Below are 13,756 nucleotides of genomic sequence, written 5' to 3' on the forward strand. Positions count from 1 at the left end.
CTACCTCTGTGATTTTGACTCCTCTAGGTATTTCAAACAACTGGAATCATACATTGTTTATCCTTTTGTGACTGGCATATTTGATTTAGTATGATGTCCTCAAGGCTCATCCATGTTTTAGCATGTGTCATAATTCCCTTCCTTTTTAAGGCTGAATAATATGCCACTGTGTTATAGGCTGAACGTTCATGTCCCTCCCAAATTCATATATTGAATCCACATATTGAAGCCCTGACCCCAATTGTGGGTATATTTGGAGAAAGGTCTTTTAAGGAGGTAACTGAGTTTAAATGAGATTGTAAGGATGGGGCCCTGTTCCTATAGGATTAGGGTCCTTATGGGAAGAGAGATCAGAGGCCTCGCTCCCCCCCTCTTTCTCTCTCTCTCTCAGCTCTACCCACCCATCTTCCCCCTAGTGCCTCCCTGTGCAAACAAACACCCATGTGCACACTCGCACACACACCCAGGAACAGCCGCAGGAGGACACAGTGAGAAGGCAGCTGTCTGCAATCCAAGCAGAGCGCTCTCGCCAGGGACTGAGGCAGCTGGAGCCTCGATCAGCTCTGTAGGCCATGTGTAAGAGCAGAGTAGTCAGACAGATATCCGTCCTCTTTCCTTGGAACTTCCTCTTACTGACTTGCAATAAAAAGTGATGAAAACAGACCGTGGTAATGCAATAACATTGTCAGTAACAAGGAAGTTTTCTGCCAAGGAGAAAGGTTTCACACAAGAACTAGTGAGGTATGGTTCTATTCATGATTTTAAAAAAGAAAAGTCTACATGTGTATAGATATATTAAGATATTTGCCAAACTAGCAATTAATAGTGGTTACCCTTGAGACGAGAAATGAGTTTGAAGAGGGGATGGTAAAAGGAAACTTAAACTTGAATTTCTTATATTTCTGTATCATATGAATTTTCAACCACTAGAGTGAATTCTACATTATATTAATGATGTAATTTTTAAAAACTGTAACCAAAAACCATTACTACCTTTTTAAAATCTGGCCCTTTTTTACTCCTAAAGCCCTTTATTGCTTCTTCCCTATCTGTGGGATGGAAGTCCTTCCCTTCCTTCCTCTCTTCTCCCCTTTCTTCCTTTAACAAGCATTTACTGAGTATCTATTATGTACTAAACAATACACCAGATGCCTTGGTGGACCAGAGCCAGGGTCCCTCAAGGAGGTTACAGGCTGTTAAGGGAACCAGACATTAGACAAGCATGTGCATAAATGAACTAAGCAACTGTCAAAGGTGATAAAGAGTTGGAAGGGAAAAGAACAGGGCACTCTCTCTGCCTGTAAAATGGCATAATTGAAAGACTTTGTGTAAGATTTCCAAAAAAAAGTCTCTTTGCAAGAGAGAGAGTTGAGCTGAATGATAAATAGGCAGAGAGTAGGACCTGGAGGTAGGAAGTCTTCATAACAGAGGGTAAACAGTGACCAGTGATTGTAACTTCCCTAAGGTAATAAACAAGAGGGACTGGCCAGAAGCCCATGAGACTGTCTAGTTCTGGGTGAGGGTGCTAGTTTTGTAAGACAAAACTGAAGTAGTCAGGGCCAAGTTGCGCCTATCCAAGTAAGGCAGGCAGGCTTTCTTTTAAGGGCAGGGGTAAGGTCATTATCAAGTTATAAGCAGAGAAGGGAGGAGATCTAATATACATTTTTTAAAAGTCTCTCTTAAACCTACAGCATGGAAAAAAGACAAATCACTAAAGAAGTTCCAGAAATAAACCTGCACAGGTACTGTCAATTAATTTATGACAGAGAAGCCAAGAGTATACAAACGGGAAAGAACAGTATATGAAAAGGTTGTCAACATCATTCATCATCAGGGAACTACAAATCAAAACTACAATGAGATTATCACCTCATGCCTGTTAGAATGCCTACCATTGAAAAGACCGGAGATAAGCATTGACCATTATGTGGAGAAAAGGGAACCCTAGTGCACTGTTGCTAGAATGTAAATGGGTGTAGCCACTATGGAAAAGAGTATGCAGATCCTCAAAAAATTAAAAATAGAAGTCTCTGTGATCCAGCAATTCCATTTCTGGGTACTTATCCAAAGAAAATGAAATCATTCAAAAAAGAGATCTGCACCCTCACGTTCAGTGCAGCATTGTTTACAAAAGCCAAGACATGGAGACAACCCAAATGTCCACGGATGGATGAATCGATAAAAAAAAAATGGGATCGATACACTTAGATGATGGAATACTATACAGCCACAAAAAAGAAGGGAATCCTGCCATTTGTGAGAACATGGATGGACCTTGAGGTCATTACGTTAAGTGAAATGTCAAACATAAGAAGACAGATACTGAATGATCTTTTTAAAAAAAAATTTATTTTAAACTGGAGTATAGTTGATTAACAATGTTGTGTTAGTTTCAGGTATACACATACACATTCAGTTATACACATACATCTATCTATTCTTTTTCAAATGTCTGTCTACATATTATTACTGAGCAGAGTTCCCTGTGCTATACTGTAGAGACTAAATGATCTTACTTATAGGTGGGATCTTAAGAAAAACAAAACAGACAAACAAAAAACTCCTAGATACAGAGAACAGATTAGTGGTTGCCAGAAGCAAGAGGGTGGGGATGGGTAAACTGGATGTAGGTGGTCAAAAGGTACAGACTACAAATTATGAGATAAATAAGTCCTGGAAATGCAATGTGCAACATGGTGACTAGAGTTAAGAATACTATATTGGGAAAAAAAAAAAGAATACTATATTGTTGTGAAAGAAAATTCTTGCCTGCCATATCAGTAAAAAGGAATGTGGCAGCCAACAAGCCATCAGCCACTGTAGCCACCCCCACCTGTGTATCCTGAGGGGACTCAGAATGGGAAAGAACAGGATATTGACCCTATCATATCAAAGGAATGATTTCAATGAGCCCAGACATTTGCATCTTCCCTTACACAGAAAAGAACTAAATTCAATAACTTGAGATATCTGGTTTTCTTTAATTAACAGTAATCTTCTGAAGTTCTGACTACCTTGTTTTTGTTGCAAAAATGCTTATATATCCTGGCAGTCCTTCAGAGGTATTTGAAAGGCAGTTTTCTGGGCTGAAGTCCTCAGAAAATCTGCCAAATAAAACATAATTCTCAACCCTTAGGTTGTGTATGTTTTTAAGGTGATATTGTATATTTGAAAGTTGCTAAGAGAGTAAATCTTAAAATGCTTTCATCACAAGAAAAGGAGTTTTGTAACTATATATGGTGATGGATGCTAACTAAACTTACTGTGATAATCACTTCACAATATATACATATATCAAATTTTTATACTGTACACCTAAAACTAATACAATGTTATGTGTCAATTATATCTTATTTCTTTAAAGGATAACTATATGATGCTACTAATGGGATAGTCAATATCATCAAGATGTCAACTCTCCTCAAAACAATTTCTAACGGAAAAAGAATCTAAAAGAGAGCAAATGGGCTCACAAGGTTGTTTTGTGACCTTGCTTCATAACTTCCACACATGGTCCTTTGTATTTTTGTATGAATCAAATATTTTGTCATTTTAAAAGGGGAAAGGGTCTCTTGAGCTGCAATAAGAAGAATGGCCAAGGGTGGGGGACTGCAGAGTGGAAGTGGGGAGGAGGAGAAGATGGGAGCCATCACAAGTGTCCAGCTAAGAAATGATGGCATATGTAGAAAAGGTGGATTCAAGAGGTGCTTTAGACGTAGGATGGACTTGCTGACGGGTTACCCATAAGGGATGAGGAGGAAGGAAAACCAATAATGCCTGGCCAATGGAACAGTGTCAAGAAACAGACCTTCACGGTCATAGAAACTTGATGAATTACAGTGCTGCCCGAGTACATTGACGGGGAAATAATAAGCTATTCAGTAAATGGTGCTAGTGGTCCATACGGAAATGGAGAGAAATTCACTATATCTTTGAACAGGCTAAAGACTTCCTTGTAAAAGGCAAAACTTGAGAACATTTAGAAGAAAAAGTGAATGGCTTTAAGATATGTTTTGAAGAATGGAAATGGAGGGGAGGGGAGAAAGGGCATGAATAGTTATTTTTAGCTAAAATAACAGGATGGATAATAATTTAAAAAAAAAAAGATTAATAATAGCTTCCCTGGTGGCTCAGACGGTAAAGAATTTGCCTGCAAGGCAGGAAACCCGAGTTCGATCCCTGGGTCGGGAAGATCTCCTGGAGCAGGGAATGGCAACCCACTCCAGTATTCTTGCCTGGAGAATCCCATGGACAGAGGAGCTTGATGGCTACAGTCTATGGGGTCACAAAGGCCTGGGCACGACTGAGTGACTAACACACGTTTGTATAGCACTTACTATGTAGAGGTGGGCACTCTTCTAAGCATTTTACGTACTTTATCCCACCCAATCCTCACACCAGCTCTGAAAGAGAGCTTCTCTGACTGTTGACATTTATTGGGAAGCACAGAAAGCTCAGGTAACTTACTTGAGCAGTATTGATCAGCTGTGGAGACTGTCCTTGGAAGAGTGACAAACCCAGTGTGTCCAGGTTGCGCCCCTCAAGTACTATGTGAAGGAGGTAGAATTCCCAGGCGTTTCAACCTCTGCACAGGCCTCCTGGGGTTCCCAGGCCCCACTTCGATTAACCTCCCCAGAGGAGGTGTGCATGCCAATGAAAGGTAGTGAAAAGGCGAGTGGCCTTTAGTAAGCTCCAGAAAGCTGCTATCCAAGGCTCTCCACTCTCCAAGTGAATAACCACTCCTTGGATGCTGGAACTTGGCTTCATTCATTCTTTTTTTTTCCGTTAACTAAGTAAGTTATCAAATATGTATTATGTGACATCAGCGTGCATTTTTATTGTGGTACATGCTAAGTCACTTCAGTCATGTCCAATTCATTGCAGCCGTATGTACTGTAGCCCTCCAGGCTCCTCTGTCCAAGGGATTCTCTAGCAAGAATACTTGAGTGGGTTGCCATGTCCTCCTCCAAGGGATCTTCCCGACCCAGGAATCAAACCCATGTGTCTATGTCTCCTGCACTGGCAGGAGGTAAAATAAACATATTATTAGAAAGATTGATTCTGAAGCTGACACTCCAATACTTTGGCCACCATGACTCATTAGAAGACCCTGATGCTGGGAAAGAGTGAGAGTAGGATAAGAGGGGGGCAACAGAGAATGAAAAGGTTGGATGGCATCACTGACTCAGTGGACATGAGTTTGAGCAAACTCCAGGAGATAGTGAAGGACAGGGAAGCCTGGCATGCTGCAGTCCATTCTGTCGCAAAGAGTCAGACACAACTGAGTGACTGAACAACAACAAAAATGAACATAACACAAATATCACCCTTTGCCATTTTTAAGTGTACAGTTCAGTGGTGTTAGTTACGTTCATGTTGTTGGCAACCATGAAGCTTCATTCATGATCAAAACACACACCCTGAGCTCACGACATGCACCAGGCACTGTTCTAGGCACTTAAAGATGTAAAACGGGTCTTTGCCTTTTTTTTTTTTCTGCCGTGCTGGCATCTAGGATCTTAGCTCCTTGACCCAGGATGGAACCCACGACACCTGCATTGGGAGTGTGGAGTCGTAAGCACTGGACCACTGTTGCAGGAAAGGGGACCCCTTCCAGGGCCCGAAAGGGGGGTCTTGTCTAACACTCAGAAATGTCTCTAGAGAAACACATGTGTGGACAAAGCAAGAGGCTTTATTGGCAAGGGGCACCGGGTGGAGAGGAGCAGGATAAGGGAACCCAAGAGGACTGCTCTGCCACGTGGCCAGCTGGCTCGGGTTTTATGGTGATGGGATTAGTCTCCGGGTTGTCTTTGGCCAGTCTTTCTGACTCAGGCTCCTTCCTGGTGGCGCGCGCATTGCTCAGCAGAGATGGACGCCAGCCAGAGCATTCTGGGAGGTGGTAGGACACGTGGGGTCTCCTTTTGACCTTTCCCGAACTCTTCCGGTTGGTGGTGGCCTATTAGCTCCATGTTCCTTACGGAGACCTCCTGTGGAAAAATAACTCATGCAGAAGGTTACTGTGTTGCCTGGCCAGGGTGGATGGTTTCAGTCAGTGTGTTTCCCCTAACACCACCAAGGAAGTCCTTGGGATATACTTTGGAAGTAAGGTGGCAGAACTTGATGGGTGGGATAAGGGGTGTGGGGAGTGGAAAGGACTCCAGGATGATCCCCAGGTTCTTGGCTGAGCAACTGGTGGACACTGAGTCATCGACTACAGCGGCGAAGATGGTGAACAGCAGGTTTGGGGGGAGAGTCCGTGTAAGTGCATGTCCTCTGAGTGGTCCCCACCTCCTGGACTGACAAAGTGAGGGAGGGAGGCTCTGGAGAACAAGGATGCCCAGTTCCCTCTCCCTTGGACCTTCCTTCTCCCCTCTCTCACGGTTGCTCTAAAGCCCTAAAGCCGACTTTACAAAAGGAAAGACCCACTCCCCAGCCTCCAGAATTACAATGGGGCCTGGCCCTGGCACTGGAAAGCCTGGGGTGTGGGTGGCAGGAACAGTCAGGGTATCTTATTTGAAACAGAACCCCTCTGAAGCCTCTTAAACCAAGGCACGTTAAATCCATCCTATGCCCTTGGCTTTCTCGTCTTCTTCAGATTTCTGTTAAGAGTGAAATACTGTTTGGACACAAGTAATTTGGGCTCCTGTTGATTTTTCTCAGAGATTTACAGCTGAAGAGGGTAGGAAAGTTTCTGACAGAAATGAAGTGTGATTTTGCTGATTGTTTAGACAATAAGGACTGATTTGGCCAATTACAGTAAATGGTGAAGAGTGTCTAGAAATTAAATGAGCTCAATCAGCATCTTCCAGCTTTCCATGAAAATATATTTATTGTAGAAGATAGAAGTCTTTTTATTTTTCAAGAAAAATATTAGCAAAGCTGTGTTTAAATTACCAACACTGCCATTTTCTCAACTGTTTCTGAGCATATTGGGTTATACAAGTTGTCTCCAAGTGAAGGAGAACCAGGTAAAATTAGTTCTCATTTGATAAGTTTTGGTAAAGTCTTTTTGATATATATTTCAGGAACTGAGGAGGTGACAGGGTCTAAGGACGGAGTAAGAAATCCTTTTACAAAAGAAGAAAATCCCACAGAACTAAGGATCTAATCCAGTGAGAGAGTAAGAAAAATACTTTTTGATAATAATCTATTATATGATTTTAAATTAAAAAAAAAACTTGGTAAAATATACACGTGATTACCATCCTAGCCATTTTTAAGGCTGCAGTTCGGTGGCATTAAGTACATTCATATTGCTGTGCTTCCATCGCCACTATCCATCTCCAGAGCTTTCTTCACCTTGTAAAACTGAAGATTTGTGTGCATCAAGCACTCACTCCCCAGCCCATTCTCCCGGCCCCTGACAACCACTATTCTACTTTTTGTCTCCATGATCTTGAGGACTCTAGTTGCCTCACGTTAAGTGAAATCATACAGTATTAGTCCTTTAGTGGCTGACTTATTTCACTCAGTAAACGTCCTCAACGTTGATCCATGTTATAGCATGTGTCAGAATATCCTTACTTTTTAAAGCTGAATAACATTCCATGCATATACAAATACCACGTTTTGCTCACCCCTTCATTCATCAGTGGATATTTAGGTTACTTCTACCTTTTCTGTTATTGTGAATAATGCTGCTATAGAACGTGGATGCACAAATATCTCTTTGAGACCCTGCTTTCAATACTTTTGGGTATGTATCCAAAAACGGAAGTACTGGGTCACATGGCTTTATAGTTCAATTTTTAATTTTTTGAGGAACTCCTATGCTGTTTTCCATAGTAGTTACATTTTATATTTTATTTCCCACCAATAGTGCACAAGGATTCCAATCTCTCCACATCCTTACCAACACTTTTTAACATTAACCATCCTAGTCATGTTATTACATGGTTTTGGTAGATGAGTCAAAGGACTTTAAAGAACTGAGTAACACTGATTTTACAAAATTCCTTCCAAACCTATTTATTTCTTTCTTTGAAAAAGGTTTTTCAGTGCTTCAGTTCAGTTCAGTTCAGTTAAGTCACTCAGTAGTGTCTGACTCTTTGTGACCCCATAGACTGCAGCATGCCAGGCTTCCCTATCCCTCACCAACTCCCCAAGCTTGCTCAAACTCATATCCATCGAGTCAGTGATGCCATCCAACCACCTCATCCTCTGTCATCCCCTTCTCCTCCTACCTCCAATCTTTCCCAGCATCAGGGTCTTTTCAAATGAGTCAGTTCTTCCCATCAGGTGCCAAAGTATTGGAGTTTCAGCTTCAGTGTCAGTCCTTCCATTGAATATTTAGAACTGATTTCCTTTAGGATTGACTGGTTGGATCTCCTTGCTGTCCAAGGGACTCTCCAGAGACTTCTCCAACACCACAGTTCAAAAGCATCAATACTTTGGCGCTTAACTTTCTTTATAGTCCAACTCTCACATCCATGGGCTTCCCTTGTGGCTCAGCTGGTAAAGAACCTGCCTGCAATCCCTGGGTTGGGAAGATACCCTGGAGAAGAGAAAGGCTACCCGCTCCAGTATTCTGGCCTAGAGAATTACATGGACTATATAGTCCTTGGCATCCAAAAAAGTCAGACACAACTGAGCAACTTTCACTTTCCTTTTCTCACATCCATACACGACTACTGGAAAAACCATAGCTTTGACTAGATTGACCTTTGTTGGCAAAGTAATGTCTCTGCTTTTTAATATGCTGTCTAGGCTGGTCATAACTTTTCTTCCAAGGAGCAAGCGGTTTTAATTTCATGGCTGCAGTCACCATCTGCAGTGATTTTTGAGCCCTCCCCCCTCGCCCCCCTGCAAAAAGTCTGTCACTGTTTCCACTGTTTCCCCATCTATTTGCCTTAAAGAGATGGGATCAGATGCCATGATCTTAGTTTTCTGAATCTTGAGTTTTAAGCCAACCTTTTCACTCTCCTCTTTCACTTTCATCAAGAGGCTCTTTAGTTCCTCTTCACTTTCTGCCATAAGGGTGGTGTCATCTGCATATCTGAGGTTATTGATATTTCTCCCAGCAATCTTGATTCCAGTTTGTACTTCATCCAGCCTGGCATTCCCCATGATGTACTCTGCATAGAAGTTAAATCAGCAGGGTGACGATATATAGCCTTGACGTACTCCTTTCCTGATCTGGAATCAGTCTGTTGTTCCATGTCCAGTTCTAACTGTTGCTTCTTGACCTGCATACAGATTTCTCAGGAAGCAGGTCAGGTGGTCTGGTATTCCCATCTCTTGAAGAATTTTCCAGAGTTTGTTGGGATCCACATAGTCAAAGGCTTTTGCATAGTCAGTAAAGCAGGAGTAGATGTTTTTCTGGAACTCTCTTGCTTTTTCAACGGTCCAACAGATGTTGGCAATTTGATCTCTGGTTTCTCTGCCTTTTCTAAATCCAGCTTGAACATCTGGAAGTTCACAGTTCATATACTGTTGAAGCCTGACTTGGAGAATTTTGAGCATTACTTTGCTAGCATGTGAGATGAGTACAATTGTGCCATAGTTTGAACATTCTTTCGCACGGCCTTTCTTTGGGATTGGAATGAAAACTGACCTTTTCCAGTCCTGTGGCCACTACTGAATTTTTCATATTTTCTGGTATACTGAGCACAGCACTTTCACAGCATCATCTCTCAGGATTTTAAATAGCTCAGCTGGAATTCCAGCACCTCCACCTTCTTTGTTCGTAGTGTTGCTTCCTCAGGCCCACTTGACATCACATTCCAGGATGTCTGGCTCTAGGTGAGTGATCACACCATCATGGTTTTCTGAGTCATGAAAATCCTTTTTGGATAGTTCTTCTGTGTAGTCTTGCCACCTCTTCTTAATATCTTCTGCTTCTCCAGGGGATCTTTCCAACCCAGGGATCTAACCCAGTTTTCCCACATTGCAGGCAGATTCTTTACCAGCTGAACCACAAGGGAAGCCCAAGAATATTGGAGTGGGTAGCCTATTCCTTCTCCAGCAAATCTTCCTAACCCAGGAATCAAACCGTGGTCTCCTGCATTGCAGGCAGATTCTTTACCAACTGAGCTATAAGGGAAGCCCTTTCCAGAGCTTAGATGTATAATAATGAAAAGTAAGAATAAAACTGCTATTGGTACAGCCATTTTGGAAAACAGTATAGAGATTTCATTTTTAAAATTTAAAATAGGGAATTCCCTGGTAGTCCTGTGGTTAGGGTTTGGTGTTTTCACTGCCTTGGCCTGGGTTCAATCCCTGGTCAGGGAACTAAGATCCCACAAGTTGAGCAGCATGGCCAAAAAAAATTTAAAAATAAAACTACCATATAATCTAGAAAGAAACTCCACTTCTAGGCATATATCTGAAGGGAATGAAATGAGTATATCAAAGAGTATCTGCACCCCCAAGTCCATCATAGCATTATTCACAATAACCAAGATGTGGAAACAACCTACCTGAGTGTCTGTTGGTGGTTGAATGGATAAAGAAAACGTGATATACACACACATACCCACACACAGAGGAATACTATTCAACTATATGAAGGAATGAAATCTTGCCATTTGTGACTTCATAGGTGACCCTTGAGGATATAATTCTAAATGAAATAAGCCAGACATGGAAAATACTGTATGATCTTATTTACATGTAGAATCTAAAAAAGTTGAACTCATAGAAGCAGAAAGTAGAATGGTGGTTGGCAGGGACTGAGGGATGGGGGACATGGGTTGGTGAAAAGGTATAAAGTCTCAGTTATAAGATGAATAAGTTCTAGAAATGTACAGTACAGTGACGGTAGTTAATAATAATATACTATACACATGAAAGTTGCGTGTAGACCTTGAGTACTCTCCTCACACACAGACACAAAGTGTTAATTAGCTTGGTTGTGGTAATCATTTCACAATGCACAGGTAAAGCAAATCATCATATTGAACACTCCATATGCCATTATTGTTTGTCAGTTTTAACTTTATTGAAGTTGACGAAAAAGAATGGAATTGCAATTGGATACTAGCACTAAGTAATTCTCATGACCTAATTTTTAGAAAACTATACTTATCTCATTAAGAAATACATTTCCAATCAAATTTTATCCTGTTTGTTGTTATTTATTATAACATATTTATATTGCCTTGATCAATTGCTTACCAAATATAATTTATTAAGCAACACAATCCAGAACGCTTTTTTTTTTTTTTGGCCATGCTGGGTCTTGCTTGCTTTGCACAGGCTTTCATTGTGGTGCAAAGGCTTCTCACTGCTGTGGGCTCTCTTGTTGCAGATCATGGGCTCTAGGGCTCACAGGCTCAGTTGTCGCCGCTCACGGGCTCTAGAGTCCAGGCTCTGTGCTTGTAGCACACGGACTTAGTTGCCCCGCAGCAGGTGGAATCTTCCCAGACCAGGGATCAAACCCATGTCCCCTGCATTGGCGGGAGGATCCCTATTCACTGTACCACCAGGCAAGTCCAGAATACTGTTTTAAATAGAACCCCTTGGACACAAGAAATTTAGCTTTTTAAAAATTTAATTTAGATGCACAATTTTGTTACAGAGAAGTATGATAAGATGGCTTCCCTACTAGCTCAGACAGTAAAGCATTCGACTGCAATGCAGGAGACCTGGGTTGGATCCCAGGGTTGGGAAGATCCCCTGGAGAAGGAACCCACTCTAGTATCCTCACCTGGAAAATCCCGTGGACAGAAGATACTGGTGGGCTGTACAGTTCATGAGGTCACAAAGAGTCGGACATGACTGAGTCACTAACATACACACGTGATATGATAGTTGATTCAAATTTTTTTTCAAGCATAAAATATATTTTGTTAGAAAACAACTTCATGAAAAAATGGAAAGGAAATAGTCCAGAGAAGGAAGGAACAATGCGAAAATTTTTACTTAAACAAAGAGCTTATTTGTTTATTGTGTAACAACTTTATTGAGATTTGATTCACTTGTCATGGGTTTCCTCCATAGCTCAGCAGTTAAGAATCCTTCTGCAATACAGGAGACATGGGTTTGATCCCTGGGTTGGGAAGATTCCCCAAGAGGAGGAAATGACAACCCACTCCAGTATCAGTATTCTTGCCTGAAAAATCCCATGGATGGAGTGGCCTGATGGGCTTCAGTCCAAACAGTTGCAAAGAGTCAGACACTACTGAACACATGAGCAATTCACATACCATATGATTTACCCATTTAAAGCATACTGTTCAGTGGGTTTTAGTTTATTCCCAGAGTTGTATCATCATCGCCAAAATCAATAACATTTTCATCACCCTGGAAAGAAATACCCTATCCATTAGCAGACACTCCTCATTTCCCCCCAACTTCCCTCTGAAAAACAATAATCTACTTTTCATCTCTATAGATTTGCCTAGTCTGACATTTCATATAAATGGAATCGTATTATACAATATGAGTTCTTCCTGACTGTGTATTTCACTTAGCAAAATATTTTCATGGTTCATCTATGTTGTACCCTATGTCAGGGGCAAAAAATAGGACACTGAAAGATGAACTCCCTAGGTCGGTAGGTGCCCAATATGCTACAGAAATCAGTGGAGAACTAACTCCAGAAAGAATGAAGAGACAGAGCCAAAGCAAAAACAACACCCAGGTGTGGATGTGACTGGTGATGGAAGTAAAGTCCAATGCTGTAAAGAGCAATATTGCATAGGAAGCTGGAATGTTAGGTCCATGAATCAAGGCAAATTGGAAGTGATCAAACAGGAAATGGCAAGAGTGAACGTCGACATTCTAGGAATCAGCGAACTAAAATGGACTGGAATGGGTGAATTTAACTCAAATAACCATTATATCTACTATGTGGGCAAGAATCCCTTAGAAGAAATGGAGTAACCATCATAGTCAACTAAAAAGTCCAAAATGAAGTACTTGGATGCAATCTCAAAAATGACAGAATGATCTCTGTTCATTTCCAAGGCAAACCATTCAATAGCACAGTAATCCAAGTTTATGCCCTGACCAGTAATGCTGAAGAAGCTGAAGTTGAACAGTTCTATAAAGACCTACAAGACTTTCTAGAACTAACACCCAAAAAAGATGTCCTTTTCATTGTAGGGGACTGGGATGCAAAAGCAGGAAATCAAGAAATACCTGGAGTACAGAATACCTTGGAATACAGAATGAAGCAGGGCAAAGGCTAACAGAATTCTGCCAAGAGAATGCACTGGTCATAGCAAACACCCTCTTCCAACAACACAAGAGAAGACTCTACACATGGACATCATCAGATGGTCAATACCGAAATCAGATTGATTATATTCTTTGCAGCCAAAGATGGAGAAGCTCTATACAGTGAGCAAAAGCAAGACCGGGAGCTGACTGTGGCTCAGATCATGAACTCTTTATTGCCAAATTCAGACTTAAATTTAAGAAAGTAGGGAAAACCACTAGACCATTCAGGTATGACCTAAATCAGATTCCTTACGATTTTATAGTAGAAGTGACAAATAGATTCAAGGGATTAGATCTGATAGGGTGCCTGAAGAACTATGAATTGGAGGTTCGTGACATTGTACAGGAGGCTGTGATCAACACCATTCCCAAGAAAAAGAAATTCAAAAAGGTAAAATGGTTGTCTGAGGAGGCCTTACAAAGAGCTGTGAAAAGAAGAGAAGCGAAAGGCAAAGGAGAAAAGGAAAGATATACGCATCTGAGTGCAGAGTTCCAAAGAATAGCAAGGAGAGAGAAGAAAGTCTTCCTCAGTGATCAATGCAATGAAATAGAGGAAAACAATAGAATGGGAAAGACTAGAGATCTCTTCAAG

At 41.3% G+C, this 13,756-nt stretch overlaps 1 pseudogene; it reads left to right on the top strand.

Annotated features, from left to right (window-relative positions):
* LOC136157445 (craniofacial development protein 2-like) overlaps positions 1–13,756 on the top strand; it is a 91,782-nt pseudogene that overhangs the window by 71,381 nt on the left and 6,645 nt on the right.

The sequence above is a fragment of the Muntiacus reevesi genome, chromosome 2, assembly GCF_963930625.1.
Source record: "Muntiacus reevesi chromosome 2, mMunRee1.1, whole genome shotgun sequence".
Taxonomy (NCBI): Eukaryota; Metazoa; Chordata; class Mammalia; order Artiodactyla; family Cervidae; genus Muntiacus; species Muntiacus reevesi.